Source organism: Lolium perenne, chromosome 1, assembly GCF_019359855.2.
Source record: "Lolium perenne isolate Kyuss_39 chromosome 1, Kyuss_2.0, whole genome shotgun sequence".
NCBI lineage: Eukaryota > Viridiplantae > Streptophyta > Magnoliopsida > Poales > Poaceae > Lolium > Lolium perenne.
This window is the reverse complement of record NC_067244.2, coordinates 1,132,611-1,157,238: the sequence shown is the minus strand read 5'-3', so window position 1 is coordinate 1,157,238 and position 24,628 is coordinate 1,132,611. Positions and strand designations below refer to the sequence as shown.

General features: G+C 47.1%; 1 long non-coding RNA gene across 1 annotated transcript; it reads right to left on the bottom strand.

Moving 5' to 3' along the window:
* Nucleotides 1–23,660: 23,660 nt before the first annotated feature.
* Nucleotides 23,661–24,428, bottom strand: LOC139833208 (uncharacterized). The gene is made up of 3 exons (XR_011749348.1): nucleotides 24,132–24,428; nucleotides 23,961–24,033; nucleotides 23,661–23,860 (listed from the first exon to the last, which is right to left on the bottom strand). It is a non-coding gene; the product is annotated as an uncharacterized lncRNA (long non-coding RNA).
* Between the last annotated feature and the right edge of the window lie 200 nt (nucleotides 24,429–24,628).

Below are 24,628 nucleotides of genomic sequence, written 5' to 3'. Positions count from 1 at the left end.
GGCACCACTGGCAAAAGCGCGACATACTTGGCCTGAAGAGTTACCCAGTGTGTTATGGAGTATACGAACAACACCAAATACAGCGACACAAGAAACTCCGTTTTTTCTGGTCCATGGAGCTGAGGCAGTGTTCCCAATCGAAATAGAGCATGATTCCCTGAGAGTCACAGAATATGAGGAGGAAACCTCAAGAAGAGCATTGGAGGACGATGTCGATGCATTAGATGAAGCTCGAGATGAAGTACTATCACGGGTCCCCAAGTATCAGCAAGACTTGAAAAATTATCATAGTCGACGTCTGAGACCAAGGTCCTTTCAGGTGGGAGATCTAGTTCTACGACTCAACCAACAGAGCACTGAAAAACTCGAGTCACCATGGCTTGGTCCTTACGTCGTCACGGAAGTCATCGAAGGAGGAGCATACAGAATCAAGGACAAGAAGTCAGGGGTTCCCGAGAGAAACCCCTGGAACGTGGCACAGCTAAGGCGTTTTTACGCTTAGTGTCGAAATATAGTCTTCCTTGTAAAAATACAATGTACTGAAACGCCCGCGAGTTTTCAGACGCACTCTTTTCCTTTTTCGGGGCACCGAGTGGGGCCGGGAAAGGTTTTTAATGAGGCGGGCTCGCGGTGCTGCAATATAATAAAGATAGTTGAGATATATATTTCTTCGATAGGCCCGGGGGCTTGTGCTTAAGACTTGCAATATATATTTCCGAAATATATTTCGCCTTGATGCAAAAACACCTCGCAAAATAAATAAAGATACAAGATAGCGATCAACAACAAAGCACGGGGGCTCGTACCCGCAAACATAGCATATTCAATACAATTTAGTTGCCTTGGTTCAAAACCTCGCACATACAATAAAGAAATTCGCCACAGAGACACTCGGGGGCTTGATGAGGGAAAATAAAAACATTTGTTGGCTTGACAATATAGAACATGTTTACAACATACGAGAGACAATTCCTGAGAAAAATTCAAAGGAAAAGAAAGATCAATTATGACCTAGTATATTATCTATGGTCATCCGGTTTGAAGTACGAGTACTGTGTTCAGCATAGCTGCCTTTCACGAAGAATTCAGAATCCATCCGAAGAAGTTAATCCATCATATATTCCGCTACAGGGGTCACATAATGATTGATTTTTCCAACATCCCTTTTCCTTTTCGCCATCTTCGCCAAGCACTTGGTAACAATTTGGCTCATATCAAACTTGGTGCCAGCAGAGAGTTGCGCCCGAACAAATCCATGGATTTGAGGAGCATCTCGAAATTTCTCCATCAAACCAAGAAGAGTATCAGGTGCTTCGTTCCGCGGAAACATCGTCTTGTATACCAGAGACAATGTTCTGGTACAGAAATCCAGGAAGTCGCGAACCTGACTCGTGCGGTCTTGAAATCTGACAATCTGTCGGTTCCGCTCTGGAGTGGCCCAGAACAGAGAACCATGGTCAAGAGAAAGGTTAACAAGAAGATTTGTCCTTGTGTTTACTCTCTCTTCTTCGGCAGCAGCATCAAGAAAGGAACCTATTTGGAGACAGTGCATGAAGTTTAAAAAATATAGAGAGAGGATATGGCAAGAAGATAGAAGTTTTGATTGGAAAAAGCGTACCCGACATATCTACACAGGCTTCATTCATCAATTCGAGCATAAAATTTTCTCGGGTGGTTGCCTTTTCAGCTTCAGAAACGGCGGCTTCCTTGGCAGCCATGGCTTCTTGAGCTTGTTGAAGTGCAATTTTTTCTGCTTCGGAAGCCTTGCGAGATTGTTCCATCATCACAAGTGTTTGCCTCTTCGCATACTGAAGCTGTTGCCGAAGTTCTCCCAAGTCTTGCGACAAATTCTCACTCGAGGAATTTTCACCAAGTTCAGTATTAACAAGAACTTTCCTCGAGCGAGAAGAAGTAGGCAGAATATCGGAAGAAGCAGGAGTTGGAGTATAGTTATCAAATATCAACTGAAATTAAAAAGAGTCGACATCAATCATCAAGCAAAATAGAATTCCATTGATTTTCAGAATAATTACAAGACATTACAATGGAGCTAGTGGGATAAGTGTCACCAAAGACTACTTTGGCGACATCATCAAAAGGAAGAAAGAAAAAGAGGAAAAAGGGAAGGAAAGACAAGGTGGTCTATTGAACCTCCGGTTTGGATGAGCTTGGAGCCGGAGTTGGTTTGCACCCAAGATAGGCGAGGACCTTCTTCGAGTTTGGTTTCGTAGCCTTGATCAGCGATTGCCACTTTTTTGTCCCCATCTCTTGCGTGTCGCCAACCTTAGTCCAGTCGATACTCTGTTGGCTATCGGCAACCAAGGCGATGGTAACCTCCACGCCAACCTTCAAACTTTCTTGGCGAAGTTTGAGCCCAAGGTTTTCGGCAGTATTGAAGCACTTGACAAGGGCAAGGAACGGCGTGGGTTGCTCTTTCTTCGGGAAGAAGTAGGGATAAAGCCGCGACAACCCTGCCTCAGCCTCGGCAAGGCCGTCGCGTGCCTCGTCTCCGTGAATTTCAAGAAGAGAGAGCGCGTCAAGAAGGGGATCATTCTCGGGATCACTAAGTTCATATTCTTGACCCGTTTTTCCTGCTAAGACAAAAATTTATTGGTAAATAAGCAAAATAAAAGAAGTTCAAGGAAGTCAAAATAGTTTGGGCACTTACTGACAAAGCGACGACTCTGCCACGCCAGGCGCTTGATAATCGATTCCTCGCGAGCAGATTGTTCAGAAATACGCTCGCTTAAAGAATTTTCCGCCTCATGAAGCCTCTTTCGAAGATCTTCGACGGTGGCCGCTTCTGCCTTAGCCTTTTTGGCAACCGCTTCAGCCTCCTTGCGAGCTTTTTCACTTTGCTCCAGTTTGTGAGCAAGTGTGTCAGCGCGATTTTTAGCTTCCACAAGATCGGCTGAAAGAGCAGTCGACAATATTGACTATGGCGACAAGAATTAAAGGAAGGAAATGCAATTGAGAAAAAGATAGCAAGATAGTACCTTTCAGCTGGTTGGAAAGATCACGGTACCCGACGAATTGGGTACCGACTCGGAAAAACTCCTTCATCAAAGGCTAGAGAAATCCAAAGAAAGAAAAGTCAAATATAGTACAGGAAAAATTCGATGGCAACAAGGAAAAAAGAGGAGTAATGGATAGAACTTACGTCATTCAGTGAAGAAGTCGTGAAACCACCACTTAATTGGGTGGGTTCTTCGACTGGTTCAATCCTGGCCCTCTTCGGCGAAGGGGCTCGGTGGCTTGCAGGTGGAGTTGGATGCTCGACGTTATGTGGAGGAGGCGAAGTTTCCTCTACATCAGGTTGAGCATCCGACACAACTAAAGTACGTGACGTGCTCGTTCGAGCAGCCACGTCAATAGGAGGATTTTCTTCCTCGTCATCACTGCAATACAACGCCGACAATATAAGAAAAACAATGACAAGTATTTTGCGAGATAAACAATAAAGCACAATAAAGACTTACAAGCTGACGAGGGCATCCAAGAAAGGGTCGAAAGCTTTCTTCCCTTTGGAAGGACCAGCTTCTTCGGCTTTGGAGGTGCCGGAATCCTCGACTTCATTCCTCTTCCTCTTGTTCTTCGGAGACACAGCAGGAGGAGGGGAATGTGCTTAGGAAGTGGCCTCAGATTCAGTCTCTTTTTTCAGAGGATACCGCAGATTTTCGGGAAACTGTGGCTTCACTCTCAGGGCGAGAAGTACCCTGGTTGTCGTCGGTGAAAACTGCCCGTTCTTTGACTTCCCCACCTTCAGGAAGGGGAGGAAGAGAAACAAGATCTGGATGGTTCTACAAAACAGAAGAATGTCGACAAGAAAGTCATACAAAGGATGTCAATAAAAACAAAAAAAGTAGTCGATAAAAAAAAGTTCACACGAGAAATTACCTCACGGAGAGGGTTGGTGGCGCGATACGGCTTTACGTGGCAAGCCGAGGGAACAGGATCTTTCTTGTTGAGGGAGGAGATTTTTCGGACAAGTTTTTCTAAATCCTTGACCGGCAAATCCACGGACAAGCAATCCACGTCTTCATCGCCAGCATACTTCCAGAGGGGATTTTTGCGAGCTTGCAGAGGCTGCACTCTAATCCTGAGGAAATACGCCGTGATTTGGATACCCGATAACTCTTGGCCACGGGTATTCTGAAGTTCGCGGATGCGAGTCATCAGTGCCTCTGTCGCCGCTTTTTCTTCAGCGGTAGCCTCTGCATCCCAGGATCGGCGGCGACAGATTCTTTCGGCACCATCAAAAGGAGGAATATTGTCTTCAACAGACCCATGGTTTTCCTCATGAATGTATAGCCATTTTTTGCGCCACCCTTGAACTGAATCAGGGAATTTGACATCGAAATACTCGACATCAGGACGGACGCAGATAACGATGCCACCTATGTTATATGCGACGTTGGCAGAGCCATTGTGGCGACAAAAGAAGAGACGCTTCCATAAAGCCCAGTTAGGTTGGACTCCAAGGAAGGACTCGCAGAGGGTGATAAAGATTGAGATGTGGAGTATGGAGTTGGGAGTGAGATGATGAAGTTGCAATCCATACATGAAAAAGCAACCCTCGAAGAAAATTGTGAATAGGGGAAGAGAGGCCGCGGATGAGATGATCAACAAAACTAACCCGATACTCCATTGGAGGGGTCGGGTAGCTTTCCTCGCTGGGGAAGCGCAGTGCGTCTGGCTTCTTGCTGATCCCCAGTTTCTTCAGCAGGTTGATGTCCTGGGAGGTGATTTTGGATCTCTCCCACTCCGCGCTTCCAAGACCCGCGGCAGCCATTGCGGATTCAGGGGTAGCGTGCCTGGTGAGTTTGCGCGGTGGCATTAACAATGGCGCAGTAGCACAGGGCGAGCGAGGCGGAGCTGAACTATGGGCGCAAGGAAAGATTTTCGCAAAGGGGAGCAGAGGAGTGGCGCGAGCGAAAGTGTCGAAGGAGGAAGACGATGACCTTAAATAAAGGTGTGCTGAATCGATGCACCGTTGGATGAAGAAATCGTGCGGTGGACAAGGAACTTGTAATTGAAGGGTAAAATGGTATTTTTTACTTCAATGGAACATAATAGGCGTTACAGTACGTGCGCCAGGAAAAGCGGAGGACGTGTGTCCCCCACTTGCACGACGTGTCAACCTGACAGGAAATTTGGACCCATAAGGCAGGGACAGAAGTACTCGAGTTTCCGGGATACAAAGATCGTGGCCATCGTCAGTACTAAGGTCACTTTGACCAAGGGGAAAATCTCGACAAGTATGAAATAAGAAGATTGGCGGCAGGAAAATTTATCTATTACTTCGGGAGCCTTTGATCAAATACAAGTTTTTTCCCAAATGCTCGGGGGCTACTTTGGAAAAAAGTAAAATTCGAGTATGACAATATAGAATTTGCGGGAGCCTATGATCAAACGCAAGCATTTGTTCATAGCCTCGGGGGCTACTCCCATCGGGAGCGCTGTTCGCGCACCCGATAGATATGAAAAGCTCGAGAAAGAATGACAATATAGCGGCATAAATTGTGGAGCCTACAACCAAGCACTAGTTCTTGGCTGTAGCCTCGGGGGCTACTCCCATCGGGAACGCTGTTCGCGTGCCCGATGAAATTATAAAAAAAGAGAAAGAGAAAAAGAAGAAGAAAAAGGGAGCATATTTCGAGTTATGTAAATAACTCTACATATACTCCCATCGGGAGAGCAATATAAGTCATCCGTTGACTCAATAAAATGTGCTATTCCAACAGCCGAATAAGCACTCAACAATATATTCTCAGAACGCCAAAGTTGCGACTAATTTCTGAATGCCGCAAAACTTTGCGAAGGTAAGACCCCAGATCCGTTCTGTGTGGCGTAGCGCCGTCTCTGACGTTGGTTTGCTACTTTTTTCCGTATCAACAGATACGAAGAAAAATCCTAACGGACGCGTTAGGTACCCGATAAATATGACTGGGACTCGACAGAATGGTAAGACCTTAAGCGGCACCTGTCGAAGTTTACACCAGTATCCCGAGATCATGTCCAGGGACGTGATCTTGAAGTAGGTTTTTGCGGATTGCCACTAGAGCAGTTAACTAGTACCTGATCCGTCAGATGAACTAGCCCCAGCTACCATTATCCCTGTACAATATAGAAATCTGTGTGCAAAGATATGTGGTAAAGTTCGAAGATATTGAGTAAATATAAAGGTGGAGATTTTCCTCGACTCTACGATTCAAACAAAATCTCGGGGGCTACTGACATAGGCATCCCCACTGGGCCTGCCGAAGATAGTACCCGGGGTTTACTGAAGGCCCACATATCGAAGAATATAAAGTTCGGAAGCCCAAGATGGTGATAAGGAAAGCTAGAGTTGTAATAGGAAGTGTAATTTGTAATCTTTCGGGACGGGTCAGAAACCCTCCCGGACTCTGTAAACTTATGTACTACGAATCCCTCGGCTCCGCCTCCTATATAAGGGGGAGTCGAGGGACAAAGAAAGGATCGAATCATTGTTTCTCAAACCCTAGCTTTTACATCGTCGAGTACTTTTCGGATGAAACCTTCGAGATCTACTTGCCCTCTACATCCAACGAAACCCTAGTCTACTACTTGTAGGCATTGACAAGTTAATACCTTGTCACTTACTGAGGGAAACTTACTGCTGTACGCGTCACACCTTCCTCTTGGGGTTCCCAACGGACGCGTGTTGAACGGAAAGACATACGTCAACTACGCGCAGCAAACGCCTCTAAAATCGTGTATCAGTCGTTACGTTAGCTGGAAATCATCCCGGGAACTGGAAAATATGCGCTATAGGCCATGAAATGGCCAAAAAACATGAAAACTGTGAGCTATAGCCCATGGAAATAGAGGCACAAAACATGAAAAACAAGTATTTTTGTGATGCCTCTCAAAACATGTATCGATATGTACGGTTGCAGGAAATCATCTCGGGAACTGGAAAATATATGCTGTAGCCCATGAAATGGGCAAAAATATGAAAACTGTGAGCTATAGCTCACGGAATTGGAGGCTGAAAACATGAAAAACACGAGTTTTTGCGACACCTCTCAAACCAAGTACCGGTCGTTACGTTAGCTGGAAATCGTCCCGGGAGCCGGAAAATGTGCGCTATAGCCCATGAAATGGGCAAAAAATGAAAACTGTGAGCTATAGCCTACGGAAATGGAGGCTGAAAACATGAAAAACATGAGTTTTTGCAACGCCTCTTGTCGAGGGGGCTCCTCGGCAATGCCCAACGATAGGGGCTTAGGGTTGATGGAATCCTGCAAGCTGACACGAGACATCAGTTCACAGACAAGCGGGGAGAGCGATTTACCCAGGTTCGGGGCCCTCGATGAGGTAAAACCCTTACGTCCTGCCTGTCTGTTCTTGATTATGATGATAATGGATTACAATGGGGTGCCGAATAGTTCGGCTGAGATCTCATCGAGTTGGCTAAGCGCTAAGGTAACCTAGCTTTAAGCTTCTGTTGGCTAAGAGCGCTAAGATTGGTTGTGTCCCTCGACAGCCCCTCTCCTGGCCTTTATATAGGAGGCCAGGTCTCAAGAGGTCTAATCGAATACGACTGGGTTTACAATAGATCTATCTCTAAGCTTTCCTTATTCGGCTCCTTCCGTGTCTTGTACTTCAAGGAATCTTCCGCCGTACTCCCCTGGCGGCCCATCCTGCCATCGAGTGCCTTCATGGGCCTCCAACTAGGAAATATAAGGTAGGGAAACATTGGTTCCTCGAAGGGTAATGCCCACGTCAGTAGCCCCCGAGTGTCTAGCCGAACATTGTTCGGGTAGAGACTGAAGCATGTCTTCTGTTGATGTTCTTCTCCTTGATTGTCCTTGTTCATCTTAAATCATCATTGACCTTTTTATCGGGTGCGCGTCAGCGCTCCCGATGGGAGTAGCCCCCCGAGTCTATGTACGGATGCTTGTAATCCGTGCGTAGACTCAAGTTGCACTACTCGAACATTCTTTTCTGCCGAAGTTTTTTGCAGGTCTTCATAGGTCATCCGACATATCTTCCTCTTGCAAGGGACAATGAGTAATGTGCCCAACTTTTGTTGGTTAACTACCAATGGTAAAACAACATTACTCTACACAGAATCAAGTCCCCGGGCATGATCCTGGAGAACGAAAAATTTTATCGGGTGCGCGTCAACGCTCCCGATGGGAGTAGCCCCCCGAGTCTGGGCACAGGTGCTTTGCAACTGGGTGCAGACTTGAGCTAAACAACCCTCTTTCTCTTCATCACCCTTCTTTTTTGTTTGAGTCCTTAATCATATCGGGTGCGCGCCAGCGCTCCCGATGGGAGTAGCCTCCGAGTCTAAGCGCAGATGCTTTGTAATCTATGCTTAGATTCAAGTCCATCATCCGACAGTTTTTTCCTTCGAGTTCTTCATGTAACTTTTATGACGTCACTGATGATGTTTTGTCAATATCCTGATTCTGACTGACAAGACGTGACCCGCCGGGCCCATTCTTTCTCTGTCTTGGTCCTGTTTTCAAGCAATTTCCGCTTTCTGTGCGTAGTTACCAAGATGTCTCCTCGATTTCCACAACCATTAATCGGAAATAGGCCCGTTCTGATAGACTGGCACCAACGACACGTGCTTATGCAACTCTTCTCCTCTTAAGATCTCCAAAGGGCGAAAAAACCCGTAATCCTTTCTCACATCCGCCTTTGCCTTCCTTCTTCTTCCTTCCGCAACCGCTGCGCCGCAGCCGCCGCTTTTCCAATCTTCCCCATATCTTAACAATGGTGAAGAAGAAGAATGTCACTGCCGCCGGCAGCTTTTCGACCGGCGGTGCCACCGCCAAATCTTCCTCCACTCTCTCAAGGAAGAATCCTTCAGATGCTCCTCCTACAGTTCCTGCGCCGCCGGCGCCGCCAGGCTCTTTGGCCAAGCCAGGGGATTGGCTGGCGTCCTCCATGACCAAGCGTGATGAGAAGAGGGCTCGAAGCCTTGGGTTGATCTCCCCCGACGAGGGGGACGTGATTCTTCCAGGTGCGATCTCTCGGCCTAATCCTCCCGCTGGTTTTACTGTGGTGGTCTTATCATTCCTACATCGGGGCCTTTCGCTTCCTGCCCATGAATTCCTCCTTCGCCTTCTTCGGACTTACGAAATCCAACTGTGGCAACTTACTCCCAACTCAATCCTTCACGTTGCTGTGTTTATCACCCTTTGTGAGGCATTTTTGGGCATCGAGCCCCATTTCGGATTGTGGAAGAAAATATTCTACGTTAAGAGGTACAGCTGTAGCAATGGGTCCTTTGTTATTGGAGGTGTGGGGTTCGTGGCTCGCTCAGAGGTTAATTACTTTAGTTTCCCGATGAGAGAATCTGTGCAAGGATGGAGACTGAAGTGGTTTTATGTCAAAGATTCTGTGACCACCGAGTCCCAGCTCCCTTGCTTTGTCGATGTTCTTGAGGCTAAGCCGAAGGATTCATGGAGGAACATTCTTTCATCTGACGAAAAGGTAGTAGCCGACGAGTTATTCACCAAATTCCTTCGGATCAAAGAAGCCGATGGTCAAACCATGATTGGCACGGAGGTAGAAGCGGTGTTTCTGAAGCGTCGAGTTCAACCAGTCATGGCGAGGGTTCACCCCATGTGGATGTAAACGGGTCCAAAAGATGAAACCAGAATTAATGTCGCTGAACTGTCTGAAAAGGAGCTGCTTGATGAAGTCCGTCGCCTTACTCTCTTTAGTCCGGAGGACTCAATCCCATTGTTATCTTCCTATGCTCCTCTTGACGCCAACCATCCGCTATCAGAGGTAACTTGCTTTCTCATACCCTTAGTATGCTATTTTTGCTTAGTCGACAATGTTCGTTTAGTCGACATGTTTCCATTGTTCTTATTCACTCCATTCCTTGGCAGGTTCCCATGGTTTCTGGAAACTTGCAGGATTCACCAAATGACAATTATGAAGGAAGAGGTTCCTCAGTCCCTGCTGATTTTCGCACTGCTGAACATGTGGATCCAGAGGGTGAATGTGACAACCCGATAGATTTGAAAGCTGCCTATGCCAACATTCCTCCCCCAGCCGATGATACTTGCAACACAGAAGGATCAGTGCGTGATGATGACGCTGATCATGATGCCTTTGTTGATGCAGCTGCGGAGGGGGCTAGGTCTTCACCAACAAAGAGATCGACCGGCGGCTTCGCCGATGAAGATGATCTCTTCGACATGTAAGTGTCTTTTTCCTTGAAGCCGTATTTCATCCTTTTACCTCTTGCATTCCATTCATAACCTCTCTTTTTTTATCAATTCCCTTCTCAGCGACGAAGGCTTCGTCGAGCCGCCGGCCAAGAAGGCCAAACCCGGAGCCACCCCGCCGGACGTCGCTGCTTCTGAAGCATCGGTTCCTAAAGCAGCCCCCGCAGCTCAGATATCAACCGCTTCCTCCCTTTCTAAAGGGAAGGATGCTCCTTCAACTGCCGCTACTAGGACTCCTCCTTCTGTAAGTTCCTCTTGATTGCAGCATGATCCTCTCGGGTGTGTATCTTGCTTAATGATTTTTCATCGAATAACCCCCCTTTTTTTTCTAGGACCTGCGAGGAGTTATCTCCTCTTTGGAGGCCTTTGCTTCCCAATTCACTTCTCCGGAAGCAGAGAAAGTTCATCTCCAAAAGGAGATTAAATCTTCCTCCTCGAAGTTAGATGGCGCAGTCAAGATAGCTGCCGAGGCCCGCCAAGAAGTCGACTCCTTGAAGGAGGAGCTGGGCAAGCTGAAAGAGAAATTGAGGGAGGAAGAGGCGACCAGGCTAGCTGCCGAGGCTCGGGCGGATGAAAAGGATGAACTCCTTCGCCAATCTTCCTTGGCTTTACTTGGTAATCTCTTCCGTTTTCCTCTGTCAATTATCGCACTTATGGGCTCAGCCTTTTATCGATGATCTCTTCTCTTTCTACAGAAGCCGCCAACATTCCTGCCGACGCCTTGGACAAAGTTCCATCAGCTTGTCGATGGCTCTTGCTTCCCATCAGCTCACTCGGTAGCTTCTTGAGAAGGGAAAGGGTGCCATGGCGCGGATACACTCGATGATCATCCCCAAGATCAGTCAAGATAAAACCCTAGGGGAGTTGATCGACGCCTTCGCGATTGACACCAAGGAGGTTATCGAGGTATTCAAACGCACTTCGCGTACCTATGGCGCCGTCCTTGCCTTCCAACTTATGATGGGTCACGGCTTTTAAGGCCGATATTGAAGAAATGTCCAAGGAGCTGCCGAAGGAGGAGGATGAGCGGTTGGTCGATTTGAGCACCTTCAAAGCGTCAGCCGTTAGATGTGCACGCCAGCTTCTTGAGCTGGTTTCATCAAGGAAGACGTCGGCAGGCCCTAGCTTATCGACCCAGACTCAGGCGCTCTGAACTTTTGTAGCAATATTTTCCTTAATTGGATGTGAAACATTGTTTTGCTTGGATATCCTTTTGGTTGTAATAAACTCTATGCTAGCAATGTTGCTAGCACACTCTTTGTTATAATATTGTCACTAGCATTCTCCCGATGGGAGTATCTTCCGATGTTTCAAGGAATCGGTCTGTCATGCTTGTTGACACTGTTTCTTGCAGGTGTTCCCCGTGCCTGCATCTGTCGAAGATTCTTCGGGTGCTCTCTCTGAAGATGATCGGATCCAACGGATGAAGGATCGGATCACACAGTTGGAGAAGGATCTGCGCAGCACCTACGCCTCGGCTGCTATCATCAAGAAGAAGGGCGAAATTGCGGCTGATGTAGAGCGCTACGCCCTTACTGAACTTCATAAAGCCACCGAAAGTTTAAACTGTAAGTCCTTGACCCTTGTATTCAGTACTCTTCCACCGGAAACGTACCGCCTGAACTTTTATTGATCGCCTTGCCAGTCATATATCTGAATCGTGGGGAGGAAAACAAGCAGATTCACGAGCGTGTACATGCGCTGACCCAGTTGTCGTCAGCCGAAGAAATTTTCTGGCGAGAGCAGTTGAAGGCGTCCGCTGTTGCACAGTTTCAGGATCGGGTCCAACAGGTTCACCATTTCTTCGACAAGTGCTACAAAGCCCTGAGGGTAGTTTGGAGGACAATGTTTCCCTTGAACAGAGTTCCCCCCGCACTATTGACTCTGATGTCGGAGTTTGGGAATACCAGGAAGATTCGGGACTTGGTGCGAGCTCAGGTCTTTGCAGGGGCTAGATTTACGCTTGCTCTTGTACTTGCGCGTTATCCTTCAGCGAATTTACTGTCCGATGCCAATGCGACTGGTGACTTGGAGACGCTGTACCCGAAGGTTTTACTTCCTGCCAATGTGATTGTCGACAAGCTGGAGAAGGAGTCGAAGGCACCTGAAGAAAAAGACACTCCGCAAGGGTGATTTCAGGAACAAAGGTTGTTTGTATAGATGTTATGACTACTTGACCCAAGTGTTAGGATCGCTTATTATTTGGTATATACATGTATATGTATTTTTACCATGTTGATGCCGTTGGCAAATTTTGAAGGAGCAAATCTTAATTGCTCGTTTAGTCGTGTATGTTTTTTGTTGGTCGGCCAAACTTTTGAGTGATCAGCTCGTGTTGCGGGTTTTGCTAATCCCGTTGTATGCGCAACTTTTCCTTCAACCGATGTATGCCTCGGCAGCCACTCCCGAATTATTCGGGTGGAATGACTGCCGGTGAACACGTTGTTCCTTGAAATTTCCATAAGTAAAATATCGAACGTGGCTTGTGTTGATGTGTACTTCCGGACTCTTGCTATTTACGACGCTCGTAGAGGCATCTATAGCAAAGGGAAGGGTTAATATCCTTGTTTATTTTGCATCCTGTAGCACTCGTAGAGGCATTTTTTGGAGCACGATCCTTTGCCGCGTACTGTGTTGGACCGTCGTTTGCCAAGATTTACAAAGATGCGGTTTAGGTGCTCCGGTCAACTGCAAAGCTTTTTCAAGGAATTGAAACTTGAGTACTTATTAATAAAAAACGCTGGACTAAAGGGCAAAAAAGGGGAAGCCCTGTTTGGAAAGGAAAATGAAACTAAATGCTAGTAGATTGCTTAAGTATTGAAGGGGTTCTTTTCATCTTCTGGCTTGGTCATCGTGTTGGTGTTTATTGAAGCGCCGTTGACTTCGCCAGGGATCTGGGCAGCGATTGTCAGCATCTTGCTGTCTCCTGTGCCTTCTATGCTGTCCGCTGCCGAAGCTTTTGCTGCCGAAGCTTCTGCTGCCGAAGCTTCAGGAGCAAGGTCGGCTGGTTTCTTCTTGTTTTCCCTGACATGTTGTTCCTCCTTGATTTGTCGTATTGACAGCTTGGGCAGAGGGTCGACAATTTCTCGTTGTGGCCCAAACTTCGCAGCAGTCCTTTGAAAGTCGCGATCACAATTGTCCGAGCGTGAGAAACTTCCATAGACTGTGATGTTCGTCCCGTTGTTCCCGGGCATTTTCAGCTTGAGGTATGCATAGTGCGGTACAGCCATGAACTTGGCATAAGCTGGTCTCCCGAGTATGGCATGATACTGTGACTCCCAGTCCACTACCTCAAACTCGATCTTCTCCTTCCTGAAATTGTCGGTTTTGCCAAAGATGACATTCAGGTAAACTTTGCCAAGAGAGTAGCCCGGTGCAGTTGGGAGAATCCCATGGAAGCAGGTGTCTGTTTCTTCTAGCATCTTCATGGTGATCCCCATACTTTTGATTGTGTCGACGAATATCAGGTTTAATCCGCTTCCACCATCCATGAAAACTTTGCTCATTTTGAACCCCCCGATTTGTGCCTCGACTACTAAGGCAGCGTGTCCCGGTTTTGGTATGGTCATCGGGTGATCTGCTCGACGGAACGTAATGTTCTGAGAGGACCACTCGACATACTCGGGGATGTTTGCCATGATGCTTTCTGCCAGGTTAATTTCTCGGGTGAGCTTCTTCATCTCTCTTCTTGAGACACCTGTCCTATGGGTCATGCTCATCTGCCCCCGTGGTGGTGGAAATGCCTCGTTGGGTTGATGTGGTTGAGCCTGCTGGACTTGGTGCTGCGATGGAGGTGGAGGTGGAGGTGGTGGTGGTAGCTGTTGCTGGCCTCCCTGCTGGATGAGTTTGTGCATGTCGATGAACTGCCGACAGTCCCTGAGCAGGTGACTCGACTTCGTTTTTCCATCTTTAGAATCGGTATACGAGTGCAGGTAATAGGGAGCATTGATCTGCTCGGCGTAAGGCAGTTCGGGGGCCCTCTGGTGCCGGGGTTTATAATTGCTACGGTTCCCGGAGTTGTTCCGATTACCGTCCTATCGATCGTCTCTTCTGTCGTCATACCGATCATCCTGCCAGTCAGAGTACCCTGCGGCTACCAGATTGTTGTCATCATAGTTGCGGTTCTTCCTTCTTTTGTGGCGATCCCTTCGGCCGCCCGAGTCGTGCTTCGACTGGTCATCGTCTTCGTCGTCACTGCGCTGTCGTGGCCTTCGCACGTTGTCCTCGCCATCAGCCCAGCTGTTGGCGATTTCCATTAACTTGGTTATGGTTTTAGGCTTTTTGTGCCCGAGTTCTTCTATGTAACTCTCACGCCGGACGCCGTCGCTAAAACCGTCAATTGCTCTATCGACAGACACATCTTCGGCAGCGTTTAGGAGTTTGGTGAATCTCCCTATGTATGAGCGCATCGACTCCTTCTGCTTCTGCTGGTGACATAGGCATCCCAAATGGGCCTGCCGAATATAGTACCCGGGGTTTATTGAAGGCCCACTACCCGAAGAATAAGAAGATTCGGGAGCCCAAGATGCGTTTAAGGAAGAAATAGAGTTGTAATAGGAAGTGTTGTTTGTAATCTGGCGGGACGAGTTAGAAACCGTCCCGGACTCTGTAAACTTGTATAGCACGAGTCCCTCGGCTTCACCTCATATATAAGGGGGAGTCGAGGGACAAAAGAGAGAACCGAATCATTGTCTGCAAACCCTAGTTTTCACAATCGTCGAGTACTTTTCGGCTGAAACCTTCGAGATCTACTTACCCTCTACTTCTAACTAAACCCTAGCCTACAATCCATAGGCATTGACAAGTTAATCCCTTGTCAATTGGCGCCGTCTGTGGGAATTAGAGGCGTAAGGAGCTGATCTCGATGGCACGCTCAAGATCTTCGACATCGTCAACCGCAAGCAACACAATGGATCGAGGTAAACAGATCGCTACTGGTCTTGTCGATTTTGTTCCTCACCCACCCTCCCGTTTGGATGCATATGCGTATCTGGCGGAGCCCATGGAGATGACGTTCGGAAGGTTCCACTTTCGCGTCGAGAAGGAAGGATCGTATCGTGTCGAAATTCCGATTTCGTCGGGATCATCAGTGGCCGATTCCGATTTTTCAAGCTATGCATCGTCAAACGAGTCAGGAGAAGAAGAAACCTCGGCGACACGCTACGTCAGTATCAGAGCAAGAGAGAAACTCGCCAAGATCTTCAACGACATATCGTTTGAGTCATCTGCGGACTCGTATATAAGCGATGGCTCAAGCGATGTCGACAATCATGACTTCATCGACAAATCTCTCACAGTGGGCAAGGTCTTCATCAATCTCAACGATGATGTCACCAAACCCAACATAGATCTGAGTACAAGGTATCATCAGATTTACGCCATTGAAGGTCAAGAGGAGACATCTGAGGCTTTCGACAGTTTGGGAAATCCATACGTCGATCCCTCCAATCTGCGACAAGGCTTGGGCAACAAATACGTCGGGCCAGAGCCGCGAGATAGAGTTCAACTTTCACAAGCAGCGTGGGACAGAGCTGCGAGAGCTATGAACGGCACAGAACCAATGGCTACCACAGCCACACCAGAAGAATTGCAAGCATATCAATATAGGCTCGCACGAGCTGCCAGGGAATTGGAAAAACAGACAGCTGAGTTGAACAGAAGAAAGGAGGCAGCTTCGCATCCAGCAGGAGAAGGGCAGATCTAAGTCGACAATCTAGAACTACGGGTGATAGCCATCGGGAGGCGCGGAACGAGCAAGATCAAGGCTGCAACACATACCCGAGGCGTAAAGAGAACACTTGGTTCAAAACCTCGACATGTCCTTTATGTCGATAGATACAAGAGGAAACATCATCCCTAAGACACCAGAGGCTGGGTATATGGCGACACATGCTTTTATCCTTGCATCTAAACCACCTCCGGGTGACCCAAGGGAAACACTGTACAATATGGCGGTAGCAGGAGTTGGAGCTATGGGGACAGCGTTTATATCAACGCCTCCCGAAGGAGTGGCAAGGCAAAATAGTCCGCGACCCGCAGCAGCAGCGGCACTGAAGGGCCAAGTGGAGCAAGAGACACAAGAGCACAAGCAAGAGTCGACGTAGCGCGGCAAAACAGAAGGGATCATCGGCAATCCCCGAACTCAACGACGAAGATATGTGCGGCTTACCATGCTTCACGAGGAGAGTCCGAAAACGCGAGTCCCCTCGGGATTCAAGTTACCCGATAATTTCAAGAAATTCGACGGCCTTCAAGATCCGTGAGGATTGGCTAGTCGACTATCCGGAGACGGTGAAGCCGACAGAGGAACTAGGGCAACAGCCATGCAAAGCATCCAGGTGCACCTGAGTGGTGCCGCACGATCATGGATAAAGAAACTCGCTCCAGGATCCATCGACAGCTGGGAAAGTTTCGAGGACGTGTTCGTCAAGAACTTCAGATCCACGTGCAAAAAACCCGCATCGTTAGAGGAGTTGAGAGCGTGTCGACAAAAGCCAGATGAGCCAATGAGAAAGTACATCCCCAGATGGAATATCATCAACAACGCGGCAGAAAACAGAGCTGACGAGAGAGCAATAGATGCGTTTGTCGCAGGAGTCGGGCGTGGAGACTTTGTCGAGGATTTGGGAAGGACCAATCCAAGGACAAGTATCCGCGTTGATGGAGATAGCAAATAAATGGGCAGATGGAGAAGACGCTGTCCACAACAAACGACACAGGTCGCCAGAGGAGGACCGTGGTCGAAACTATCAACCGAGGCGAAGATTTCCTCGGACGTACCAGAACTACGACGCCCCAGGACAAATTTCGGCAGGTTTTCGGACAAATACAGGAGGCAATAGAGATGATTACCAGAGAAGCAGTGAACAGCGAGGTGATAATAGGGATGATTCACGCAACAGGCAAAATAGTGGGCCGAGGTTTCCAAGACCTTTCGTGTCCCCCGAGGAAATGCTGAACGGACCGTGCCAGATGCACTTCTTCCTCGACAGCAACGGGAAAAGACAGTCAGGGCACCTGCAGAAAGACTGTCGAAATTTTCAGGCAATGTTCAGATACGCAGAAAATGCTCACGCTCGAGCAGCACAGAGAAACCCTCGGGAGCCTAGGAGCGAGATTCATCTACCGCCACCTCCCGCGATTACAGAGGACAATCGACACCAGCTAAGAATAGCGGCAGCACCTGCACCACCACCCTATGTTGATCCTAACTCCAACGGAGCAGTGTTGATGATTCAGAAGGGAAGGCCGTCCAATAGAGCTCAAAAAGTAATCTCACGACAGGTGTTTATGGCAGAGAAAATGCCTCCACCAACAGTTGAGTACCTTAATTGGTCAGGACAAGATATCGGCTTCACAATAGCAGATCATCCGCAGCAAGTTCCTCGACCAGGGCAGTCAGCACTTATTCTGCCAGCAGTTATCGCAGGATTTGATGTCTCTCGAGTGTTCATAGACGGCGGCAGCAGCTTGAACCTCATGTATGCAGATACATTGAGGAAGATGAACATATCCTTAGCAAACTTGAAACCAACAGACACAAGATTCCACGGCATCACACCAGAGAAACCAAGTTATCCATTGGGAAAAATCAATCTCGATGTTCAATTTGGGACCCGAGAAAATTATAGAATCGAGAAGCTCGAATTTGAAGTCGTGGATTTTCCATCACAATACCACGCTCTGTTGGGACGACCAGCATATGCTAGATTTATGGCAGTACCACACTATACATACCTGTTGTGGAGGTTGCCCGGACCAAGAGGACCAATCACAGTCAAGGGAAGCTTTGCCTTAGCCGATAAGTGCGACAAGGATTTTCACAGGTTGGCAGAAACTTTTGGGATGCAAGCCGAGTACTTGGCGTCAAAAAGCATGACTGATTACGACGCATCGCGTACGCTGGAAGGCCAAATAAAGAATCAACTTTCAACACAGAGAAAAATTCTAAGGAGGTGCAGATTCACCCGACAGATCCAAAAAAGACGACATCTATCGCAAACGATATGGATATCGCATAGGAAAGCGCGCTCGTCAAGTTCCTCCGTGAGAACTGGAAAATCTTTGCATGGTGTCCAGCTGACATGCCAGGAGTACCCAGGGAACTTGCCGAGCACCACCTAAATTTGGATCCAACAGCAAAACCAATCAGACAACCTTTGCGGCGTTTTTCGGAACCAAACCGCAAAGCCATGCTTTCAGAAATAAATCGACTCGAAGAAGCTGGTTTTATCAGAGAAATATCTACAGAAGCCACATGGGTAGCTCACGCTGTGAGGGTGCCGAAGAAAACACGACAGTTCTTCGCATGTGCTTCGACTTTACGTGTCTCAATAAACATTGTCCTAAGGATCACTTTCCCTCCCAAGGATCGATCAAATTATCGACTCCACGGCAGGTTGCGAACGTCTTTCCTTCTTGGATGCATACTCTGGTTATAACCAGATCAGATTAAAAGAAGATGATGAAGCCAAGACAGCGTTTATTACACCTTACGGCGTGTTTTGCTACAAAACAATGCCCTTTGGTCTAAAATATGCGGGAGCAACATATCAGAGGATGATGCAGAAGTGTTTAGCAACACAGATCGGGAAAAACGTGCAAGTATACATCGATGATGTCGTCATAACATCAAAAAAGGGGACAACGTTGATCGAGGATCTCAAAGAAACTTTTGACAACCTCGACAAATTCTGCCTCAAACTGAACCCGACGAAGTGTTCTTTTGGCGTCCCAGCAGGAGAACTTCTGGGGTTTCTAGTTTCGGCAAGAGGGATTGAAGCAAATCCCGACAAAATACAAGCCATAGTAACAATGAGAAAGCCAACAAAGTTGAAAGAAATACAGCAGCTAATCAACGAGTCGCAGCTTTGAGCAGGTTCGTCGCCAGGTTAGGAGAAAAAGCGTTACCATTTTATGCGCTGATAAAACAAGGAGATAAATTCCAGTGGAACGAAGAGGCCGACAGAGCTTTCGAGGATCTGAAGCGAAAAATCTCGACACCACCAATCCTGGTGGCTCCAAAGGAAAAGGAACCTCTCCTGCTATATATTGCAGCCACGCCCCAAGTGGTTAGCACGGTATTAGTTGTCGAAAGAGAAGAAGAAGGGAAAATCCATGGAGTGCAGCGCAAGATACTTCGTGAGCGAAGTCTTGTCACCTTCAAAACAAAGGTACCCTCAGTACCAAAAGCTAGCATATGGAGTGTTCACGACAGCACGAAAATTGCGCCACTATTTTTCGGCACACCCGATCATAGTGGTCAATGAAGCTCCCTTGTCAAATATACTGAATAACCCGTGAAGCTACGGGTCGTGTCTCCCTTTGGGGAATAGAACTTTCCCTCGGGACATCACCTATGAAAAGAAAAGCAATAAAGTCGCAAATACTGCCAGACTTCATCGCAGAATGGATGGAGTTGCAAAATACAGGACCTCCAGATTTATCGAGAACTTGGACCATGAACTTTGATGGGTCCAAGAGACTAGAAGGAGCTGGTGCAGGAGTAGTACTCATATCACCAGAAGGCGACAAATTGAAGTACATCCTCCGGATGACGTTCCTTAACGCATCTAACAATGAAGCAGAATATGAGGCCCTCATACACGGGATGAAGATGGCGAAAGCCTGCGGAGCAACTCGATTAAAAATCTTTGGCGACTCACAGTTGGTGGCTCAGCAAGTTATGAACCAATGTGATGCAATCAATGATAGCATGATGGCATACAAGGAGGTGTACAACGAGCTTGAGAAGTTATTCGATGGATGCGAAGTAAATCATATTAGCAGGTTGAGCAACGACGAAGCCGACGTTCTTGCAAACATCGGGTCACAGTGCCTTCCCGTCCCGCCAGTGTATTCGGGAAGAGATAACAGAGAGATCCACTAAGCCAACAAAGTCAAAAAAGAAGGAGAAGAAACCCTCGGGGGCTGCCAAGGAAAAGCAAGAGGACGAAGAAGAGGATCAGGACTTGGTCATGGTGATACAGATACCGTGGATGCAGCCGTACATATCATACATCATGAGGAAAGAAATACCCGATGATCCAGTTGAAGCAAGGCGAGTAATTCGACGCTCCAAAGCTTTTACGGTGGTCAAGGGAGAATTGTATAAGCGAAGTATTTCAGGCGTTTTGCAAAGGTGCGTTACACCCGAAGAAGGAAGAATAATCCTGAAGGATGTACACGAAGGAATATGTGGCCACCACGCAAGTAGTCGAGCTATCGCAGCCAAGGTTTTTCGGGCAGGATTCTACTGGTTGACAGCAATCGAGGACGCCAAGGACATAGTAAGAACTTGCGACGCATGTCAAAGGTTCGCCGCAAAACCTCACTCTCCAGCAGCAGAGCTAGCACCAATACCATTGTCTTGGCCCTTTGCTCAATGGGGACTTGATATGGTGGGTAAGTTACACAAATCCTGGCCAGGAGGAAAGGAGTACATGCTAGTAGCTGTCGATAAGTTTACAAAGTGGATAGAAGCGAAGCCGATAAATTCACCAGATGGAGCATCCGCAGTAAAATTCGTAAAAGGCCTCGTCTTCAGATTTGGAGTGCCCCACAGCATCGTCACAGACAACGGCAGCAACTTCACATCCCATGAATTCAAAGATTATTGCAAAGAGGTGGGTATTAAGCTGAACTTTGCGTCAGTTGCACATCCTCAAACCAATGGGCAAGTCGAGAAAGCCAATGGCATCATCTGCAATGGTATCAAGAAGCGCTTGTTAGGACCACTGGAAAAAGCTCGACATACCTGGCCAGAAGAACTACCAAGCGTGTTGTGGAGCATCCGAACAACACCAAACACAGCAACGCAGGAAACTCCGTTTTTCCTGGTTCATGGAGCAGAGGCAGTACTACCAATCGAGATAGAGCACAACTCTCCACGTGTCGCTGAATATGATGAAGAAACGTCGAGAAGAGTGCTAGAAGACGACGTCGACGCACTTGATGAAGCCCGAGATGAAGTATTATCTCGGGTAACCAAATATCAACAGGACTTGAAGAATTACCACAGTCGACGTTTGCGGCCAAGATCTTTTCAAGTGGGAGACCTAGTTCTTCGGTTCACGCAAAAAAGTCATGAAAAACTCGAGTCACCATGGCTTGGCCCTTACATTGTCACGGAAGTAATTGGAGGAGGAGCATACAGAATAAAGGACAAGAAGACAGGGGTGGAGGAGCCAAACCCCTGGAACGTGGCGCAACTTAGGCGTTTTTACGCCTAGAGTCAAAATATAGTCTTTGTAAAGCTTCAATGTACTGAAACGCCCGCGAGTTTTCAGACGCACTCTTTTCCTTTTTCGGGGCACCGAGTGGGGCCGGAGAAGGTTTTTAATGAGGCGGGCTCGCGGTGCTGCAATATAATAAAGATAGTGACAATATAACTTTTCTTCTTTATCGACATGACCAAAGTCTTCGCTCCGACGAATTTCAATATAGTTCATCGACAAAAGGAAAAACTTGCCTTGGTATTCAAATACCTCGTGAGTCAACAAAAATACAAAATAGTACTCAATAAAAAGCTTGGGGGCTCATATTCGCCTTAAATATATAAATGCCTTGGTTCAAAACCTCGCAAGTATACAAATATAGTAAAGAGTCACCGAAACACTCGGGGGCTAAACAAACAGAGAAATATAATGATTGCTTTACAATATAGTCATGGATTACAAAGAAAAATATCTACAAGAAGAAACTAACTAGTCTTGATTCAATATGTCATCAAGAGTAACCCTGTTTTCCTCAGGAGCAGCACCAAGAAAATCGGCATAATGGCCATCGGCAAAAAAGTCGGCATCCATCCGAAGTAGGTCTTCAATCATCTCTTCGGCTATAGGCGTAACCTTCGTGTTAATCCTGTCAACACCAACTCTCCGACGTTTTACTTTTTGGTGAACCTTCTCGACAACCTGGGTAAGGTCAAGCTTCGAGTGGCAGATTTGGAGCATGATAAGAGCAAATCTGGCGCCAGCTACTAGTTGAGCTTTGACAAAATCATGGATACTGCGAGCATCCTTGAACCTCTCCATCAATTCAGGAAGAGTTTTTGGTTGGACGTTCCGAGGAAACATGGAGTTGTAAACCATGGACAAGGTCTTGGTACAGAAGTCAAGGAAATCGCGAGTTTGAGAGGCGCGATCTTGAAATCTGACAATTTGGCGGGTCCTCTCTGGGGTAGCCCAAAACAACGAACCATGGTCCAGGGAAAGATTAACAAGGAGGGTTGTCCTAGCATTTACCCTCTCTTCCTCGGCAGCAGCATCAACAAAGGCACCTATCAAAACAAAGAAGTGGAAACCTCTAAGAAACAATAGCATGAAGATAAAGAATATCAGCGGACGAAACAGGCATACCCGACATATCTGCACTGGCTTCATTCATTAATTCGAGCATGAAATTTTCTCGAGTAGTTGCCTTTTCAGCCTCGGAAGCAGCAATTTCCTTAGCAGCCACGGCTTCGTGAGCTTGTTGAAGAGCAATTTTTTCGGCTTCAGATGACTTACGAGATTGCTCCATCATCACAAGTGTTTGCTTCTTCGCATACTGAAGTTGCTGCCGAAGTTCATCCAGTTCTTGCGACAAGGTATCGTCGATTGTGCGAGATCAGCAAAAGCTCTCTCGCACGAGAAGAAGGCGATACATTGGAAGGAGCGGAAGTTGGAGTATAGTTATCAAATATCAACTGAAATTTAGACAAGACAACATCAAATGACAGATAGAGTTTTTCATTAATTTCTTGGAATCATTACAAGGGCACTACAGTAGAGCTAAAGAAATGAGTGTCGCCAAAAAACAACTACTTTGGCAACAAAAGCAAAAGAAACAGAAAAAGAAACAAGGAGGCATGCAACTAGACCTCCGGCCTCGAGGAGCTAGGAGTCGAAGCTGGCTTGATCCCCAGATACGCCAAGATCTTCTTAGTGTTGGGCTTGGCTGCCTTGATCAGCGACCTCCATCTCGAATGCTCTATCTGGCTGGTGTCGCCAACCTTCATCCAATCAAGCGTCTGTTGGCTGTCAGCAACCAGGGCAACAAGTACTCTCGACAAAGAACCTTCATATTCTCCTGACGCATCTTCAATCCCAGGTCTTCCGACGAATTGAAAAGCTTGGCAAGGGCAAGGAAAGTCGAAGGTTCCTCTTTCTTCGGGAAGAAGTAGGGGAACAACGCCGACAAACTTGCACTGGCATTGGCCACGCCTTCACGAATTTCGCGCCCATGGAACTCCGTAAGAGAAAGTGCATCAAGGAGAGGGTCATTGACGGGATTCTCCAGATCAAAATCTTGGTTTGTTTGGGCTGCCACACGAGACAAACCATTAGTCAAAAACCAAGAAACAGGAAGTACAATAGAAGGGGTTGATGATATTACTCAGCGTACGTCGACTTTGCGACTTAATACGCTTGATGATCTCTTGTTCACGCACGGTTGTGCAGTTTTCTGCTCATCTAAGGCAGATTCGGCATCTTTGAGCCTTCTCTGCAGCTCCTCGACACTAGCAGCTTTCACCTTGGCTTCATCAACCTCGGCCTTGGCTTTGCTAGCAGCAAGTTCAGCTTTCTTGCGAGCCGCCTCACTTTGCTCGAGTTTTTGAGCAAGTGCGTCGACACGTTCGTTGGCCTCTGAAAGTTTTTCTGTCGAGATATGAAAAAGAAAGAAAAGAAAGATCAAAAAATAGCGACAAGCAACAGGAATAGAAAGTCAAAGAAAAATAGCAAGTATAAAAGTCGTTACCTTCGGCTCTGGCGGCATATTCACGGTACCCAACAAATTGGGACCCGATCCGAAGAAGCTCTTTGATCATTGGCTGTTCAAAGGTAAATACATCAAAAGAAACGTCGGCATGAAAAAGAGAAAAGGTGTGAAAAAACAAAATAAGGAAAATATAGATGCCGACAAACTTACATCATCTAAGAGCAGAGTCGACGAACTGCCCAACTGAGGGGCAGGATCAACAATCTTTTCAACCCGTGCCCTTTTTGGTGAAGGGGCACGGGGGCTCGAAGGAGGAGTAGATGTATCAACATTTTGTTGAGGAGGCGACGATTCCTCCCCTTCAACTGGTTTTTCTGAAATAACTAAAGTATGTGACGTGCTCGTTCGAGCAGCCACATCTAAAGTTGGTGTTTCTTCATCATCACTGTGACAAAATAGTGGCAGCATAAAAAGCAAGGCAAAATAAAATTCTTCAAATAGAAAAGGAAAAGAGCAAGGAACCTACGAGCTGATGATACTCTCGATATATGGATCATAAGCTGCTTTTCGAGGTGAAGGAGCAGTTTCTTCGGGTTTCGAGGTCCCGGAATCTTCGGCATTGCTCCTTTTCCTTTTGCTCTTCGGAGAAACAGCAGGAGGAGGAGATTGTGCTGATGTTGTATCTTCGAGAGGCAGCATCTTTCTCA